This window comes from Solanum tuberosum, unplaced genomic scaffold (assembly GCF_000226075.1).
Source record: "Solanum tuberosum cultivar DM 1-3 516 R44 unplaced genomic scaffold, SolTub_3.0 scf00367, whole genome shotgun sequence".
NCBI classification, from domain to species: domain Eukaryota; kingdom Viridiplantae; phylum Streptophyta; class Magnoliopsida; order Solanales; family Solanaceae; genus Solanum; species Solanum tuberosum.
Window position 1 is genome coordinate 203,440 of NW_006239293.1, and position 10,565 is coordinate 214,004.

The 10,565-nt window shown below is 37.0% G+C and overlaps 1 pseudogene; it reads left to right on the top strand.

Moving 5' to 3' along the window:
- Nucleotides 1-10,340, top strand: part of LOC102602901 (xanthine dehydrogenase 1-like) — a 17,188-nt pseudogene extending 6,848 nt beyond the window's left edge.
- Nucleotides 10,341-10,565: the final 225 nt, after the last annotated feature.

Sequence of the window (10,565 nt, forward strand, 5' to 3'; positions counted from 1 at the left end):
GAGAACATGGATAGTGAAGAGATAAAAAACATAATGTAATACTAATATTGGCAATAATTTGGTAAACATGAAGTCTAATTTGATTGGCCTGGGGTACATCTCTTCAATTGAGTTAGTGTATGACCAACACTAAATTTTACATAAATCATATTTGGTTTCTCATGTTATAATTTCTCTATAGGCACCATGCAATAAATGCATGCTTGGCTCCTCTATATTCTGTGGAAGGGATGCATGTCATCACAGTGGAGGGAATCGGGAGCAACAAAGCTGGATTGCATCCAATTCAGGTAACATAGTTGGTTTCATATGTCCCCTGGTTTTCTTCACATGGTTTTTCTACATAATTTATTGATGGAAATAGGGTTCATTTCTCATATGGTCACTCAACTAATAGTTTTTATTATCTCAGAAAATCACTTTTCTTCTTGATTACAATTTTTTCAACAAAGAAAGTGACTTTCTGAAATAACTATTACTTGAGTGACCATGTGAGAAATCTAACTCGATGGAAATATTTCCTTATGCAACATTTATTCTGACTCTCCTGCTATGTCCACTACATCCTAAAGGAATCATTGGCTCGCTTGCATGGCTCACAATGTGGATTCTGTACTCCTGGTTTCTTGATGTCCATGTATGCATTGCTACGATCATCTAAAGAACCGCCTACAGAAGAGCAAATTGAAGAAAACCTTGCAGGAAATTTATGTCGATGTACTGGTTATAGGCCAATTATTGATGCATTTCGAGTATTCGCAAAAACTAACAATGCGTTGTACACCAAAACATCTTTACAAGGCATTAGCACTGGTGAGTTTATCTGTCCTTCAACGGGTAAGCCTTGTTCATGTGGGCCGCAGGCTGGAAGTAGTGAAGAAGAAAGGATCGAGAAAAATTTAAGCAATTGCTGTGGCTGGAAGCCATTTCACAATGAGACTGATGGAACCACATACACCAGCAAAGAACTTATTTTCCCTCCTGAACTTTTATTAAGGAAATTGACTTATTTAAGTTTGAGTGGATCAAATGGACTAAAGTGGCACAGGCCTTTAAAACTTCAACATGTGTTGGATCTAAAAGCAAGATTTCCAGATGCCAAGTTAGTTGTTGGAAATACAGAGGTGGGAATTGAAGTCAGGCTTAAAAGAATTCACTGTCCTGTATTAATATCTGTTGCACATGTTCCTGAACTTAACCATATACGAGTTGAGGATTGCAGCTTAGAAATAGGTGCTGCAGTGAAATTGTCACTGCTCGTGGATGTATTAAAGAAGGTAAGAGATGAGCGTCCTGAGTATGAAACATCATCATGTCGAGCTCTCATTGACCAGATAAAGTGGTTTGGTGGAACACAAATACGGAACGTTGCATCGGTTGGCGGGAATATCTGCACTGCAAGTCCAATATCGGATTTGAACCCTCTTTGGATAGCAGCAGGAGCAAAGTTTTGTATAATGGACTGCGAAGGAAATGTCAGAACATGTTTGGCTAAAAATTTCTTCAAGGGCGATTCTAAAGTGGATCTCAGAAGTAGTGAAATTTTACTGTCAGTATCATTGCCTTGGAACAGGCCATTTGAATTTGTGAAAGAATTTAAGCAATCTCATAGAAGAGATGATGATTTTGCCATCGTGAATGCTGGCATGCGTGTCTGCCTTGAAGAGAAGCACCGGAAATGGGTAGTGTCAGATGCTTTGATTGTGTATGGTGGGGTCGCTCCATTTTCATTTGCTGCATCAAAAACTAGTCATTTTTTAGTCGGGAAAACATAGAAGAGATGATGATTTTGCCATCGTGAATGCTGGGATGCGTGTCTGCCTTGAAGAGAAGCACCGGAAATGGGTAGTTTCAGATGCTTTGATTGTGTATGGTGGGGTCGCTCCATTTTCATTTGCTGCATCAAAAACTAGTCATTTTTTAGTCGGGAAAAATTGGAACAAGGAGCTGTTGCATGGTGCTTTGAAAATGTTAGGGGAGGAAATTGTGCTGAAGGAAGATGCATCGGGTGGGATGGTTGAATTCCGAAAATCACTAACGTTTAGTTTCTTCTTCAAATTTTTCTTGTGGGTTTGTCATCAAATGGATGGACAACCATCATTTATTGAGAAAGTTCCAGCTTCACATATTTCAGCTGTAGATTCACCTCTTCGACCATACGTTGGTTCAGTTCAGGATTTTGAGATTAAGAAGCAGGGTAATTCTGTGGGTTCCCCTGAGGCTCATCTTTCATCAAGGCTTCAGGTAACAATGTTCATAACTTGATAAAAGAACTTATAACCTATTTTTAACTCACTTTTCACTATTGAAGTTGAATTTAAGTACATTTAGCATGAACATTAGACTAACTATTCTTTACAAAAAGTATAATCAAACACAACTCCAACCCCAACTCCATAAATTCCAAAAAAATGAAAAATATTTGGAATCTATGGCAAAATGCCTACTAAGACATTTAGCTTTCAAAAATTGTGTTTGGGGTAGTGGTTTCACGTTTTAGCTTTTTCCCATTTTATTTGTTTTCTGGCTTGTGTAGGAGCATATTTCTATCGATAAACACCATTGGTGCACTTTAATATTCGTGGATCCAATAAGTAAATGGATTTTTGTATTACTTTATTAATAATTACCAACAACTTTGGGTCCGTTTGTTGCTTCTAACTTTGCTTAGGTATAACTCTTTCTTCTGGGAAGGAAACTTTTACTATAATCGTGATGTCTATAGTGTATGAACTTTGAAATTGTTTGTCTATTCTGGAACTGGCATTCTGATAAAATAGTTGTCCTTCATCTGCTATGCTTTTCCGAAATCACCACTTAATATTTTGCTGGAAAACGTGACCATTTTCAGGTATCTGGAGAAGCAGAATATCTTGATGATGGGCCAACGCCACCCAATTGTGGTATTGAGCGAAAAACCTCATGCTCATATACTTTCAATAGACGATTCGGGTGCCAAGTCCTCTCCTGGATTTGCTGGAATATTTTTGGCTAAAGACGTACCTAGTAACAACAAAATTGGAGCAATTGTTGCTGATTAAGAAGTTTTTGCCATGGAGTTTGTCACTTGTGTGGGTCAGGTATGACACCATGCTTTGAGATGTTGTTTCCATGATTAAATATATCTATACCCTAATATAGATTAATATTCATGTTAAAGAAATGGACCTTGGGCCTATTATTTTCTGGGTGAATACTATTATTTTGTAGGTTATCGGAGTTGTTGTAGCTGACACACATGAAAATGCAAAACTTGCTGCTAGAAAAGTTCAAGTTGAGTATGAAGAGCTACCTGCAGTTTTATCAGTAGAGGATGCTATACAGGCTAACAGTTATCATCCTAATGCGGAAAGGCGTCTGAATATGGATGATGTTGAACAGTGTTTTCAATCAGGTCAATGTGACCATATTATAGAAGGAGAAGTTAGGGGAGGTGGTCAGGAACATTTTTATTTGGAGCCTCAGGGCACTTTAATATGGACAGTGGATAGTGGGAATGAGGTGCACATGCTCTCATCTACCCAGGTACTTCAACAGAAATCTAGTTATTTTCTCATGGTTTGTCAAGTATATTTTGGTTTATAGGACATCAATTGTGGTGTTGGGTTCTTCGTTTATCTTTTTCCCCATAACATCTGTTGTTTGCTTGGTTACATGTAATTTTTAATAATCCCTTTAAAAAGGTGGTAATAAGTGTAATTGCTATCCATCGGCCATTGAATTGACAGCCATTTCTTCTTCATAAAGCTTCAATCCTGTCATGGAAGTCAATTTCAGTTAATAAATTGCTCTTATTTCCAAAGAGCACTAGATGTTAATGTATGTTAGAAAACACAAGAATATACACTGCATATTTTTGTATTCTTGAAAGGCCCAAATGGCACACATTTTACCATGATATGCATATTAAAATGCTTATTCTGTACTGCTACTCTCTACTTTTTTACGCAAAGTAAAAAATCATGCAAAACCTATCTTTAACTATAAATAGCATAGCTCCCTGCTAAAGTTCATCATTTTGCTCTGCATAATTTTGCTTCTCACACTCGCATGATATATATGTGTGATCGATTAAAATTATCTAAGTTTGGCATTGTCAGATTAGAAATAATCATGAGTGTTCTCTTTGACTTCAATCTTAGTTAGTTCCTTAAGTTTGTTTAGAATTCTACAGATCATTATTATGCTGTAAGCCTGGTTTGGTTCGACATATGAATTAGGTTGAAACCGCTTAAAATGCTACATCCCTGTAATTTAATATCTCTGCTGAAAATTTGGTGACAGAATCATTGTCTATTTTGCAGGCTCCTCAGAAGCACCAGGAGTATGTTTCTCACGTTCTTGGTCTTCCGATGTCAAAAGTGGTTTGCAAGACTAAAAGGATAGGTGGTGGATTTGGAGGCAAGGAGAGTAGATCTGCTTTCCTTGCTGCTGCAGTTGCTGTTCCATCATACCTGTTGGATCGTCCAGTGAAACTCATTCTGGATAGGGATATAGACATGAAGATAACTGGGCAGCGGCATAGCTTTTTCGGAAAGTACAAGGTAAGTAGATGAGTTTGTGATCATGTTATACACAGCTAGACCCATTCCATGCGACATTTGTATGGCATGGGAAAGCTTGTTTAACTCATTCACTTCTGCGGTATTTATTCTCAAGAGTTTCTGGGAAATACATGATATTGTAGTTTAAATTTGAATTTGTGTACTAGTATCTGGTGAACAATTTTTTGTTATTTGAGTGTGTCAAATCTTTTGGGATTAGTTTAAATTTGAATTTGTGTACTAGTATCTGGTGAACAATTTTTTGTTATTTGAGGGTGTCAAAATGGTAAGTGTGTCATATATGTTGTGATGGACGAATATGTATTCCTTCCAATTTACCGAAAGACATTGAACTGTTGAGCAACATAAACAGATGAGAGTTCTTTAGGCATTATTTGGAAATAATTTAACTTTAAACTTCTCATTTTACCCTCAATGACATGATTTTATAGCCATGCATATGTCATGGCGTGTTTCAGTCCACTAGTTTCAAAAGTTTGTCTTTCTTAAACTCCGTGCACAGTCAAACTGGTTCACATAAAATGAAACGGAGGAAGTAGCATTTTTTTTTGGATTGGATGAATAATTTGACTACTCTTTTCTTATTTTTAGGTTGGTTTTACAAATGAGGGGAAGGTGCTTGCCTTTGATCTTAGTATCTACAATAATGGTGGAAATTCTCTAGATCTATCACTTACTGTACTTGAAGGTGCTATGCTCCAAGGGAACAATGCATATGACATACCAAATATGAGGGTTTATGGAAATGTCTGCTTCACTAATCTTCCTAGTAATACAGCTTTTAGAGGATTCGGGGCCCCACAGGTTATGTTAATGGTTGAGAATTGGATAGAGAGGATTGGCATGGAAGTTAACAAAATCCCTGAAGAAATAAGGGTATGCCTTGTGCTTCTGATGATTTTCTAACTAGTCTTTCTTCATATGAGATGCATGTCAGCTGCTTCATTGTCCCTTGCTTTCTTTAGTCTCACAGGTTATATATAGAAATTGTTTCTCTTTTTCACCAGGAAATGAATTTTGTCAGTAAAGGATCAATCTTATATTATGGTCAGAAAGTTGAAGACTGCACCTTGGGGAGAGTCTGGAATGAATTGAAATCTTCTTGTGACTTCATTAATGCTCAAAAAGAAGTTGAAAATTTCAATCGACATAATCGATGGAAAAAGCGAGGTATTGCCATGGTGCCAACCAACCTTGGGATATCTTTCACAACGAAGTTTGTTAACCAGGTAAGTTGATGTCTTTGCTGTACAACCTAGAGTTCCCACATAGGTCCTTGTTCCTTTGTGTAAATGAGGATATCAATTATATTGCCTTTATTTTATCTGGACACTGCTTTCAGCAAAGGTTTGCTGACCAACCCAAGCTATTGTCTCCGGTTCTTCGTAAACAGTACTTTGTTCGATGCTGAGTTTTTCATATATTTATTTTATGATAAAGTATAATCCCAAATATTTATGTTGGTTATTCACTGACTGATTCACTACAGGCAGGTGCTCTTGTTCAAGTTTACACAGATGGAACTGTGTTAGTCACTCATGGGGGTGTGGAGATGGGCCAAGGTTTGCATACAAAGCTTGGCCAGATTGCTGCATCTTCCTTTAATATCCCTCTAAATGCAGTGTTCATTTCAGAGACAAGTACTGACAAGGTATTGGGTGTGAGACAAATAACAGTATATCATCGTTTGAAGCTTCTAATTTTCTATTGGTGAAGAAACTGGGAATCATGTGACTTAACACTTATTTTGATTCTAAAATTATGCTGTGATGAGAGAAAGAGCTAGGAATGTGCTAGATGGCGATGAGAGATAATGAACTAAACAAGAAGTTGAATAACCGATATTAAGAACTTGAACATATTCTAAATTTTATTCAGTTTCTGTAGATATTGAGCTTTGCCACTGCCTTTACTGGCAACCTGAAAATTTTAAAGTATATAATAACTATCTTCAGAGAAGGCAAAATTGATCTTCCTTGGATCAACGATGCTTTGTTCCTTGGATAGGGAGAGGGGCAGGAAATTCTTCATAGCACATCAAATTTTATTCAAAATCCTTGTGTTGCATCATGCATGCCATTTTTGTTATTCGCTTTATGAAAATTATTGCTTGTCTCATCGGCTTTTTCGCCAATCCAGGTTCCAAATGCCTCAGCAACAGCTGCTTCTGTAAGTTCTGACCTGTATGGAGCTGCAGTACTGGATGCATGTGAGCAACTAAAAGCACGGATGGAACCTATTGCATCCAAGAATAACTTCAGCTCTTTTGCAGAGGTTCTCCTTTTGTCCTGGATTTTAAATGATCTTTTCAATTTTGAGTTTATGTTATTTCATTTCTATTCCGGTTTATTTCTCTGTCTGTCATTGAAAATATGTTGATGACTTATTCTTGGACAAGGATGAGAGGAAATTATAAATATGAATTTCTTGCAAATCTCTTTAATTTAATGGCGTAATAGGTACAATAAATAATATTAAATTAAAGAGAAAACATGGAGGCTGTTGTCAAATCAGTTATGGCTTGTGATCAACCTTATTATATTGTCTGTTTAGTTTCTGTTTCCTAGTCTTCTTTTTCTCCATTTTGCTTGATCTTCCTATGTTTAAGATGTAATCAGACATCATCTTTCAGATAGAGAGCGATATATGCATATGCCCTAACACACCTTCCTTCCACCTTCAAATTATTTAATTGTCCCTACCCTACAATGTTTCCTCCTGGTTTCTTGACACAGATACCGTAACCTCCTTATCGGCAGTTCACAGCGTAACACTTCTTAAGCAGTGGATGCAAAGATGTGACATCCCCCTTCTGACTTGCAAAAACTCAAAAAGGTTAAGATGTGCCTTTGACAACTGTTAAATAAATGGACCTTGGGCCTAGCTTATCTCAAGAGTTGAGGATTGCCCAAGACCATGCAAGAGTCTAAATTCCCTTCCCATTATCGATGTGGGACTCTTCACACCTCCGCATGCCCAGGGCTAGACATCTGTAACGCGAGCAATTTAATATGGGGGCCTGGCTCTAATACCAATTTGATGGAAAGTAATTTTACTCAAAATTTCATAAATCTTTGAATGATATCCATTATTCGCCTTTCTACTTTTCTACTCTACAATGGCATGATTTTGAAGAAGAGTCCTGAAAACTAGCAAAAAATGATGTGTGGAGTCTATGATTTGTCCTTCTCATGGGACTTGCCCATCTAGGACGGCAGATAGTATTTGTATAAGATGCAGTGAGTACGGAAGCTGATGGAGGACTTAACACATGGATATGTAGCCAAAGAGAGTGGTATAGATATGTTGGTGAATGCTGTTGAAACAAAATATTGCTGAATCATGACACTCCTAGTCACAAGATCATAGGAAGGCTGGATGACAAGAGTTTTTTGATAACATGTATTTTAGCTTTAGTAATGCCAGCAGTTTTGTTGTTTAGTTGCTTAAAGTTTTAGTTTAGTAGGCAGTAAAGAATTAAAAAGATAGAGTATATCCCATCATTTTCTTGGGAACTGTTGAGTTCCACTTTGGTGGGATGAGGAAAAATTGGTCTCTTTGTATGGTCTTGGACAATCCTCATCTCATGAGCTAACTTTTGGGGTTGAGTTAGGCCCAAAATCCATTGCTCTATACTACAACAACATACCCAGTGTAGTCCCATGGTGGGGTCTGGGGAGGGGTAGAGTGTACTACCTTGAGGTAGAGAGTCCGAAATCCAATAGACCCTCAGCTCAAGGATGAACAGTCCAAAGTAGTCCAGAAAAAGAAGTACAAAAATCCATTTCTCTATCAGGAACTCAAATTGAAATTTCTTGAAAAAGAGGACAAACTAGGAATTCACAATTCTATACCATGAAGGATTTTTGGTAATGGAGCACAAGGATTTTCTGGTATATTTCATTTTCCAATAAAGCTTCTGGCCGCAAATAGTAAAATTTCTTTATATGCCATGTTCTTGTGTAATTACACTGTATACTATTACCAAGCCCCGATGGATTATTATGCATATTTTTTATCTCCCCTTCATCATCAGAACATAATTCTTTATTTATCTGACTTAAATTGTGTTTCTACCTCAAAAATTGACTCTGAAATTTGCACTGCCTTCTTCTACAGCTCTGTCATGAATCATGATGATAAAAAGGAACATTGACCACTAACCACATGTCTTGTCTTTGATTAACTATCAGCTTGTCAATGCGTGCTACATGGAGAGAATAGACCTTTCTGCTCATGGGTTCTTCGTTACACCTGATATTGGCTTTGATTGGAAATCTGGAAAAGGCAATGTATTTAGGTACTACACCAGTGGTGCTTCATTTTCCGAAGTTGAAATCGACACATTGACAGGCGATTTCCATACTAGGCGAGCAGATCTTCTCGTAGATGTTGGGTTCTCCCTCAATCCAGCGATTGATGTTGGACAGGTCATTGTTGTTCTCTCTGTACAGTTTATGTATACATTTTGATTTTTGTCATTTGTTTAACTGGTATGCTTGATGAAATAATTTAACTATATGAATTTAAAACTATACTATCGAGTAGTAAATGCTGAAGTGATTGATGATTGAAGCTGCAAGTTGTGGCTTTTTTCAGATCTATCAACGTGTAGGTAATGTATGAGTAATCTTCATTTTGAATGGTAAACAAGAAAAAAGAACAGAGATCCGATTTCTAATGCCTACCTACCTTTCCTGGAATTAGAGAAGGTCTCGATTTGTTTGTACTGAGCTTGACAGGGATTATCAGATCTGCATTTTATTCTTCTTTTCTCCTAATGTATGATATCTACAAAGATGACTTGGATACATTTTGTAGAACACCATTACCTCCCTCTTTTGCGGACTTGCAGTTTTGTCTATATTTAGATAGAACTAGAACCACTATCTCACAGGATCTTTGCATCTTTCAATCTGAAATGGAGTTTTGCTAACATTCGTGCATACTCCTTATAAACTTGATGCAGGTAGAAGGAGGTTTTCTACAGGGTCTGGGATGGTTTGCATTAGAAGAGCTGAAATGGGGCGATAAAGCACACAAGTGGATTTCACCTGGATACTTATTCACATCTGGACCTGGAAGTTACAAGATTCCAATTTGAATGATGTACCTTCCAAATTTAATGTCTCTCTTTTGAAAGTAAGTTTCACTGCTATCTCCATCAATGAGCTGCTATGCACCATTTCTTTAACTGCTTATAATCCTAGTACAATTGTACTTGAACTACTATATTGTTGTTCCTTTATTCTTGAATAATTTTTCGGCTTATCAATAATAATATCCCTATTTCTATTTGGAAGTACATATGCATCTGCACACCATATCTTGACTTTGCCTTTAACAATCTGCTTGACATTTGCCAACAGAATGCCCCAAACGCCAAGGCTATCCATTTTTCTAAAGCAGTAGGGGAACCACCCTTCTTTCTTGCATCATCTGTCCTTTTCGCCATCACGAATGCCATAAAATCTGCAAGGATGGAATCTGGTTACAACGACTGGTTCCCTCTTGATAATCCAGCTACTCCAGAGCGTATTCGAATGGCTTGTACCGATGAATTTACAAGACTAGTTGTGGATTCTGATTTTCGCCCAAAGCTAAGTGTTTGATGGTTGAACTGTACTGAATAAGTGAAGTTCTTAGAGCTTCATATGATGTCTTCTTTACATTTTCCCGTGACATTATGCAACACTTTATAATAACGTGTAATAAAGATGCTTCATTATTGTTTCGAACACTTGTAATATATGAATGGAAGAAATGACCCTACAACATTTCAAAAATTTTTACGTGAAAAACTTACTTTCGAAGAGTTAATTATCATTATCTTGGGTAGTGTGTTTTTATATATGAAAATGACCTGGGAGAGCTCTGTACTTGGCTACATTTGTAAGTTGGACCTTCCTACTTATCAATTTGTCAACTAAATCCCTAAACTCATTAGAACACAATGTTTTAAATCTCTATGACCATTGACCGAACTTATGTGACATTTGA